A 10,175-nucleotide genomic window follows, 5' to 3' on the forward strand; every position below is an offset into this window, starting at 1 on the left:
GGTACAGCTGTGGGACCATCTCCCCACTTCTTTTCATTTGGGACAGGAAAGAAGCAGGGACTGGCGTGGCTCTGATTAGGTCCGGCTGATAGGAAAAGGGGTAGAACAGTAGGATAGACTGCTGGGGCTCGGCGTTTTGTCCTTTCCTCTCTCCCTTTCTGCATCGTGCTGTCTGGAAAGTGGGCACCATGGCCGAGCTCGGACGGCTCCCTTGGGCTCTGAGACAATGTGCTGAAATGAGTGAGCAGCAAGAGCAGAGGAACACGGGTCCCTGAGGCCCTGACCGTCACCATCCCACCTCTGGGTGGGCTAACTCGAGGGTGTGTGTGTGTGTGTGTGTGTGTGTGTGTGTGTGTGTGTGTGTGTGTGTTACGTGTGAGAGAAATAGACCCTACGATTTTAGTGACCGTTATTTTGGGTTTTTTATTATACGCCACTGGACCTAATCCAAACAGAAACAGACCAAGTGCAGGAAAAGTGTGGGTAATTATAAGGATGTCAGTACAGTGATTGGCCAGGAGGTCTTAACAAAACAGGGAGGGAGGAGAAGCCAGGAGGCGGCCGGCACCTGAGAATGGGGGCTCCAGTCCCTGGGCAAACACAGCAGTCGCCTGGCGGGGGCAGGAGGTCTTTACGGGTGGAAAACAGAACGTTGTGGTGGGAAAGTGAAATCTCTGATTTTGCGGTTTCAGAGTTTGCTTGACAAGCTGTGGCCACGTAGGTGCTAACATTTCCTGGGTGCCTCCGAAGCAGCCCGCGCCCTTTTCAGTAACTGGCGCGCCTAGCCTCACGCCTCATGTAACGCTGGCAGGAGGTTTCTCGTATTAGCCTGTTTCATAAAGAAACCGAGGCTCAGAGAGGTCCAGAAACTTCACTGCGGGGACAAGTCTGGTCCCTGGCTGGGTTGGCATCAGAACCCAGGCCCGTGACTCCAGGGCCCACGCTCTTAGCCACGCCCACTCTCCTGCGGGGCACGGAGCTGGGACCACCGGCGGGCAAGCAAGAGTGGCGAAGGTCTGTGCGGTGGCTGCTGGCTGCATCCTCTGGATGGACGTTCAAACCCCACAGCGTGGTGGCCCGAGATGAGGTGAGGGGGAAGGCAGTGCCGCATACCAGACATTGGGTTTACCGACCAGGGCGAGGAGAGGGTGGGACAGTGGTGACGGGACCCTTGACAGGGTGTGGAGGAGCTGAGATCTGGACACGCAGGGGTGCACCAGCCCTGCCCCTGGTCCCTGGGGTTCAGAGGCTTGGAGGACAGTACAGAGTGTAGGGAGCCAGCACCCTGCAGCGTGGGTTAGATTGGGGCCGATGCAGACGCCCTGGGTTCACATCCCATCTCCACCTCTCACGCGGTGTCACCTCAGACAAGTTTCCCAGCTTTTGTGCCTCAGTGTCCGCGTGCGTATGGCCACAGTGGTAGTTCCTGGCTTGAAAGACTGTGAAGACGAAATGAGCACGTTGCCCAGTGCCCGGCCCGTGGTGAGCCCTCGGGACTGTTGGTGTTTCAGGGCTTCGTGGACAAGGTAAGGGCCTGAGACAGAGCGGAGCGAGGTGAGGAGGGGCTTGCAGACGGACAAGGGGAAGCCACAGGCTTGGCCACACTGCGTCCCAGGGAGGGCTCCCACCCTTGTCCTCCGGCCACCACGCTGGGCACGTCCCCGGGCCTCTCTCCTCAGCATTCTGTTTCTAATATAAGAAAAGACCCGCTCTTCTAATGAAATGCCTGAACATCTCGGGCAGGGGCAGTGTTTTCCTCCGCCCTTGTGTCACCCGGCACCTGTACCCGGGCCATGGTCTAACAGTGTTTGTTGGATGATGGCACGAGCTGCCCCGGCCTTGCTAGCAGGTTCACTGCCCTCCTGGTCCTGCCAGGAGCCCTGTTTGCCAGCTCCGGGCCCGGGCCCTGCCCCGGCTGCCGACGCCGCTCAGCTCTGACTGTTCACGTTCTTTCTGCCCCTGGGGGTCCCACCCTCTCGCTGCATGGCCAGCTATTTACTGCTTTGGGTCTGCAGTTATTATTAGACACCATGGAACCCAATCCTGCTAAGGGAGTTTTTATTAGCAAGTGTCATAAGGCTGGCATCTGTGTGTCTGTTTAGGAAAACTTCTGGTGAGGCTGAGGCAAGTTATTAGGATGCCGATGAGTCTGTTAAAGAACCAGGCACCACTGGGCCTACAAACGCCTGGACGGTCACAGGCCGCGGGCAGGTCCAAGCTCTCTTTGGGTCTCAGCACCTCTGGGCCAGGAGGGGGCAGCTCCAGGTCACGTGCCGGCCCAGCCTCTCGCCCTGCACTCTGCTGCTGACGTGCAGGGTGATGCTGGACCAGACATTTCATCTCGGGGGCATCATGGTGTGGACCTGTGAAGTGGAAAGAATGTTGCCTCACAGGGCCCAGCGTGCCGCAGGTTCTTGTGGGAAGGACAAGAACCAGCAGGTTTGACCTTCAGGACAGCGCTTGGGGTCGGTGTTAGAGAAGCCACATCGCTTGCCCAGATTCACAGAGCGCGCGAGCCGAGGAGCTGAGATCTGGATCTCGGTGCGTCTAGCTCCAAAGGCCACGCTATTTTCTCTGCGCCAGAAGGTCAAACAGCCTCAAAGAATTGCCACCTCCCCCAGGGTATCTGGGAGGTTTGGGAAGGGAGGTGCACAGAGGAGAAGATGGGGCGAGGGCAGAGTTGGGAGGGAGAGGGGACACAGGGAAGGACCTCAGTGGCACATTAGCTTGGGAGGACTCCAGGCAGGCTCTTCCTTTTTCCTTCGCAGTAGTTACATGGGTGTCTTCACGTTGTGATCATTCGTGGAGCTGCACGCCGAGATTTGTGCACTTTTCTGTACATATGTTCACTTTTAAAAAAGGTTTTTAAAAAAGGAACTTTCTATCATACAGTTATGGAGTCCAAATGTATTTTTAAAGTTCATACTCATACTATTACATATGCAGCTGTCATCTGCATCTATTCAAATGACATTAAAAGTTACCTTTAAGAATCTGAAGATATGCGGGTAGAATTCCCAAGAGTCAGGGTCCACGTGCAGATCCCAGAATTGAAATTCTGGGAATGGCTGACCTTCCTGTGGTTGACTCGCTCCCGACTGGGGGACCACCGTGGGTCACAGGCCCTCCTGCTCCTGCCCAGCTAGAAGGCTGTTTCCTTCAGCTCCCCTTGCATCTAGATTGTCTACAGGACTTAGGTTAGCCAACGAGATGTGAGCAGAAGTGTTAGGTGAGGCTTCAGGGAATGTTCTTAAAGGGAGAAAGAGCAACCTGTCTTTATCTCTTCCTCCATCTTGTTAACTGGACTTTAGATGTGATGGCTGGAGCCCTGGTTTCTACTGTGTAACACAAGGACAAGAGCTACATCCTTGGGATAGTGGAGTAATGAGCTAGAAGGAGCCCAGATTTTCAAAGACTTTTTCAAGTGGAGCCACTCCCTAACCTTGGATTGCTTCCCTTAGAATGTCTGTTACATGACCCAGAAAGAAAAAAGTGTGTATCTATTAGATCTTGTCATTTGGGGATTTCTGTTCCTCAGAGCTGAACCTGATTTTATTTCATACTCCCCCCATGAAAGACACGGTGGCCTTTGCTTGTCCTCCTTGGGCCTCATGGTTAACCAAGGATCAGATGGGAACCCACCCTTTGACAGGCTGCAAGTCGAAAAGCCAAGAGGTCACGCTCACCCCCACCTCCTGACGTTAAGTCCCTACATGAAAGCTGAATGGATAACTCAAGTGGAATGATTTTATGGGGTCCAGGGAGTTGCCAACCACCTCTTCACATATGTGGTGCCTGAAATTCCATGGTATGATAATTTCTTCTCAAACACAAACGAGTCGAGGAAGGAGTACAGCACATTAGTATAAAGTCATTATCTTAGAAGTAGAGTTAGAGAAGCTGAGTTAGAGAATTTTAAAAATGAATGGGACCTCGGGGGCTCATCTAGCCCAGTGGTTTTCCAGCCCTCACATTCTGAGATGGTGCCTACGGGCTGCCATTTAGGCCAAGCCCAAGGGGTATGAGGGGAGGACAGAGGACACAGGGCTCCCTTTTGCTTTGGAGCCAAGTCTTCTATGCTGGGAACAATTAAAAAACACATTCCTCTTTATTTTATAGGCTAACGTCCAAGGTTGCCAATAGGTTAATCAGGCCTGAGTTCAGAAGGCCCGTTGGTGGCAGAGCCAGACCTAGAATTAGGTTTCTGACTTTTAGGGCTGTGTTCTTTCCAGTGTTTCATAGTTCCTTGGTTAGCTTTAGGCTCACAGGCAACCTTCGGACAGGTAAACTTCAGACTTCCTGAAGATCAGCTGCAGGTGTGTATTAAGGAGATGAGATAGTTTGGTGGGAGGACAGTGAAGGGCACATCTTCTCACTCCCTCATTTCTCTGTCATCAGCACTCCTCCATCACAGCATCTGTGCTCCCTTAAAAAGAGGAAAGGGTAAATGCGTGGGAAAAAGTGCTGCTCTTTTATTATTTATTTATTTGTTTATTTTTATTGATTTCAGAAAGGAAGAGAGAGGGAGATAGAAGCACCAATGATGAGAGAGAATCATTGATCAGCTGTCTCCTGCATGCCCCCTAATGGGGATCAAGCCTGCAACCAAGGCACGTGCCCTGACTGGGAATTGAACCCAGAAACTTTCAGTATATGGGACGATGCTCTCACCAACTGAGCCACCCGGCCAGGGCAGAAGCCTATACTTTAGAGGGCAGAGCAGAGAATGGAAAGAACCAGGGTTCTAGAAATACTGATTAGCCAGTTGTGGGACCCACCCTTCCTCTAGCTTTTCTGATATGTGGAAAAATAAATTTCTCTACAGCTCCTGTTACTTTAGTCAAAAGATTTTAATTGACACACTGATCTTCAGGACACAAGAATTCTGGACACAAGGAACACAACCCATACTTAAGCTCAGTAGTCCCTGGTGGCAGGGGCATGTATGATGGGACAGCTGGCCAAACATGGAGGGCATTTCATGCATGGAAACGCCATCCCGTGATCTCCAGGCTGCACCTCAAAGATAAAGGAACCTGTGCTCACACCCTGACAGTGGAGAATGGACTAACATGTTATGGTTTACTAGGCCTTTGCAGACATAATGCCTGAACATGGGAATGACTTTTCCTGGGACTGTTTGGGTCAGTGGGTAGGACTTTTTGCACGGGGCTCTGTGTATCACATGGTGTGGGCCAATTCTGCTCACGCCCATTCATTTCTGTGTGATGTGCACTTTCACGGCAACATCAGAGTCCTGTGCAACAGACACCGTATGCCCCCAAAGCCGGCAGAATTTACTATCTGGCCCTTTCAGAAAAAGCTTGCTGGTCTCTGGGGTACAGCACTGTCTACCTGACCTGTCAGTCATGACAATTTGGGCAAACCCACAACATAGCAAGCTAGGCTGGCATCTTGGTGACCACACTGTGGGTGTGCAGGCAGAATACACCAATCCTCTTATTTTTTGTGTATAAGTATTGACATTGTTGGATGACAAGACATTTTCTTTAATCCTGTTTCCACTAATGTCTGTTTTAGCATCAGGTATGTGTTCCCCATTAGATGGCACTGAAGATGGGTGAGGGTGAGGTTAAGGGGATGGTCGCCTGTGGGTTTCCTTATGGTGCTCGGGGTGCAGTTCTAATGGTTGCGACCTTTCATGCGGGCACAGAGGGTAGATGCTTCAGATAAATTGCTCTTCAAATGGAGCACCAGAATACACATGCAAGCTAGCGGAACCTTTCCCAGCAGCAGGGTTTTCAAAGGGAGGGAGAAAAGAGTGTTTTTGCACCAGGAACCTGTGGAGCAGGGGGAACCCCAGATTATAGTGGAACACTCATCCCCTTTCTCTTCACAGGTACCCACTCGCAAGAAAAGTGAGCCAGAGACAAGCTCCGAGGCCACCAGTGCTCAGTGGACCGGCCCTGGGTGACCATGCTTCACGGGGTTTCCATGCATATCAAACGGGTTGGGTGCTGAGGCACTTACTACGGCGCCAGGTTTCGTAGGGCAGTGACCCTCGGCCTGTCCTCCTTGCCTCTCCCCTGGAAGGAGGCAGAGAGCTCACCCTCAGGTTGGTGCAGCAATGAGACCCCAGTGGGGTGGGAGGCTGTGGCAGCAGGGAGGGGTCAGATCTCTCAGGGGAAAGAAAGATAAGCCATCCCATGCATGCCTTTTCCGCCATTTCTCCCACAAGCTCTTCCCTACCAGCCTGCAGGCTGATTTATCTAAAGTGCCGATCTGATCATATCGTTTCCCGACTTAACATCTTGCAAGGAATGGATCCCTGGATAAAATCCCAACTCCCCACGCTCCGGCTCCTGCCCACCCACCCAGCCGCCTCTCTCTAGCCACGCTGAGCCGACTGTGCGACGTCTTCCAGGGACAACCATTGCCCACATGTCCCCCTCTGCCCAGCACGCCTCACCCCACTCCTTCACCCGGCTGGCTGTCCTTACCCATCACAATTCAGGCCACCCTCCTTACCATTCTGCCCACCTCCCCACCCCTAATTTGGGTTAGACTTGGGAATACTTACCCTGCTATAGGGTATTGTCTGTCTGCCTTCTCCACTGTGCTTCAAACTCCTTGAAGGGCATAGATGATGGCTGGCTGGTCCTCGTCTCCTTGGCACATAATCCCTCAGTTGACACTCCCACCATGTCTACTGAATGCCTGGAGCTGCTATTTAGAACCTAGGATGGCGGGTTCTTTTAGTGAAATGGCACGTGCTTTGCTGTGGCCATGGCACTAGCGTTAGGAAGCTCCCCTGGTGCTTTAGGGGGTGACCATAGTGGAACCCTCATCCCTTTTCCCTTCTCAGGTACCCAGGGCGCCGTAAGCATTTCTAAGCAGCTGTGTTTATAGGGCATTCTTTTGAAATGCTAGCATTGCATAGGCCAGTGGTTGGCAAACTGCGGCTCGCGAGCCACACGCGGCTCTTTGGCCCCTTGAGTGTGGCTCTTCCACAAAATACCGACTTCTGCGCATGGGCCACGAAGTTTCAATCGCATTGTATGTGTGCGCCCACACGTGGTATTTTGTGGAAGAGCCACACTCAAGGGGCCAAAGAGCCGCATGTGGCTCGCGAGCCGCAGTTTGCCGACCACTGGTCTGGGCCACCACCTGAACATGTCCAGGGCTGGCCCTGGATCGGAAATGACAAACATTCTCTTGGTTGAATTTGTCAGTGTTTTTCCTCGAAGGGCAGAGCCTGATCCCAGTGTTTCTAACTCAGGGCTCAGCCTTGACAGTGAGTGAAGGAGAGCCCAGGTCCATTTTGGCCACCATGTCATCTAAATGTGTTCCGAGTGACCTTATTATAAACAGCGTCGCTGTGGCTGGCTACCTGTGGGAGTCTGACATACCCATGGTGGGCATGAATCTTTCTGCCCTGCAGTGCATTGGATGCATAAACCGATAGGGATTAATAATAATACATCTTTACCCTTTGAAACAAACTGGATAGATTGGGGTAAATGCAGGAGAGGAATATTTGGGAGGTGTTGCTAAAACAGAGGAGGATGTGAAACTAATATAAAATAATATTGAATGCCAACTATAATTGAAAAATAAAGTAAAAACAGAAAAAGAAAATAAAAAATAATAAATCTATAGAAAGGAGGGAAAAACAGAGGCGGCTGTTTCTCAGGTTGGAGATGTGAAGGCCAAAGGTGACTTCATATCCATGTGCAAGATTATTTAATGTTATTTGGAATGCAGTTGGCACTTCGTAAGGCACTGAACAAGGGGTTTAAATTATAGTTCTATTCGGTAATAGTAACTTACTGAACACAAGGCTGATGAAGCAGAGTCCAGTGTCTGCAGTTGACCAGGCCACGGCAAACTCTGGCTCTCTGGTTGTCAAGGGGCATTTCTGTTTAGTGGCTGCAAAACCCCCTCATCACAGGCAAAGCATCCCCACCCCAGAAGTCAGCCTCTTGAAGCTTGCCTTGTTAACACCAATACAAGGAGGCACGAGAACAGCATGTTGTACTTATCACAAACTCCTTGAATACGTGGGTGGAATGTCACTTACATAATCTGGCCATCTGACACAAAACCTGGCTTTCCTAAACGGGCAGAAACCTCTGAGGTCTTGGGTAAAAATGAGTCTTTCCATTTTATATCGGAGACAGTGCGCACAGCATGAGCAATGCCCATCAGTTATCAGCAATTGAGCAGCTTGTGCCAGTGTTGACATGTGTTCTTGGCTTAATTGTGCGTGAGCTCGTGTTTGAAACAATGACGCAGCTGTCCTCATTCCTGGCAATTAGGATGTAAAAATGGTGTTCGCTGACTCTGGCGTTTGCGATAGCTTATGCATGTGTTTACTCCTTTGTTTGCAAGGCTTGCTGAGTGTTTGCTGCAGTTCTACAATCAGTATGTGCTTTCGGCTTCAGATGGAACCAGATCCATATTAATAGCAACAACGGGGACTGCAGACCTCCGTGTTTCAAGATCTTGGGGTCTGACCCACCCCAGATGCTTGTGTTTGTGTGCATGTTAAGTAAGATGCTTCTTTGACTGGCTGTGAAGACAGTCAGATTTAAAACACCCTCCGGATTAGAAGGGCAGCGTCAGCAGAGGTGCGCTGGACAGTGCTGATCGTTTGCAGAGAAGCAAGTGATCCAAATCCATCCCACACAGCAGACTGCCGCGAGGTTCTAACTGTGCGAATGTCAGCATCCGTCTTCTTCCCCGCTAACTCAGGCGGGTGACCTGGCCATGGAGAAGTCAGTGCCAGGGTTCAAAGCTGTTACTTTCCCTGGACTATTTTGGCTCTTGGCTCAGTGGGCTTTTTTCTATTAGACTAGCCAGATAATGATGGTAGTGTTGGTGAGGGTGGGGACCAGTTCCTATTAGGTCACGGCAAGTCTGGAAAAATAACTTATATTTTGGAAAACTGTTCGGTAGTAGTCACTAAAGCTGAACATACGCACATTCTATGACCTCAAAATTTCATTTTTAAATACCAATACCCAGCAAAAGACATGCACTGGAAGTTCATGGCAGGAACTACCCACATGTCCATTAACAGAAGAATGGGTGAATAAGTTATGTGCAGTCCAACAGTGGCATACTCTACAGCAATAAGATGGAACGTACTCTAACGGTATCTATAAACTATCTAAACTGTAACACATAGGCTAGTGTTCTATCCCTATGAAACAAATGACCACAGACTACAAACGACAAACGTAGGGCTGAAAATAAAACACATTTACCAGCTCACAGGTGTGTAGGCCTTAAACCTGGGCACGATGTAGCTAGGTTCTCTGCTGAGCGCCTCACGAGCTGAAGTTAAGGTGTGGGTGGCTGGATCTCAGGATCCTATGGAAGTATGAAAGGTCCAAACCTGTAGAGAATTTTTTACGAGTTTATTTGAGTCAATTGCTGGGAAACAAAATGCTCCAGAGAATGGCCGTTTTACAGCTTATTTTATATATTAGAATCAAAGAAGGAGATGTAAGGGGGTTACATGAAATCCATTGGTGGTAGAGTGAAACGAAGAGATAAATACTTCTCTTACATTGGTGGGTATAGGATAGTTAGCAATATTTACAGCACATAGAGATGGTATTTGGGGGAGCAAGATAACAATGAGGGGTCCTGTGGCCTCTCTGGTGTGGTGGGTGTACCCTGAGCGGTCTGGAAAAGGAAATTACTCTGACATTCTTAGACAATAGACAGGGTCACTTAAAAAATAAAGATTGATTTTTGTCAAGGAAGTAACAGGCCGAGGATGTGACTGCTGCCGTGGCTCACTTTTAGTTAGGAATCTTTATGTTCAGACCATCCTATGTGGTTCCTTTCGGTCTCTGAGTCTGTAAGGCCCCCACGCAGGCCTCCCCTGAGCTTGCCAGGGTTAGTATGTGGCCCTTTTTCACTCACAATCCTCTTCCAAGCTCCTCAGGTTGTTGGCAGAGTTCAGGGTCTTTTGTGATTGGAGGACTGGCTCTCATTACTTGCTGGCTGTGGGCCAGGGACCCATCTAGGCTCCTGGAGGCCAGCAGCATCTCTGGCGTGTGGACCCCTCTGTCTTTGAAGCCAACGACGTAGAACTTCCCTCGTGCCCATCCCCTCGTACTTCGAATCTCTTTCTTCAAAAAAAGCCCAAGGCTCATGCGATCAGGTCATCGAGAACAATCTCGTCAAACACGGGGCCTTAA

The sequence above is a fragment of the Myotis myotis genome, unplaced genomic scaffold (assembly GCF_014108235.1).
Source record: "Myotis myotis isolate mMyoMyo1 unplaced genomic scaffold, mMyoMyo1.p scaffold_m19_p_9, whole genome shotgun sequence".
Lineage (NCBI taxonomy): Eukaryota > Metazoa > Chordata > Mammalia > Chiroptera > Vespertilionidae > Myotis > Myotis myotis.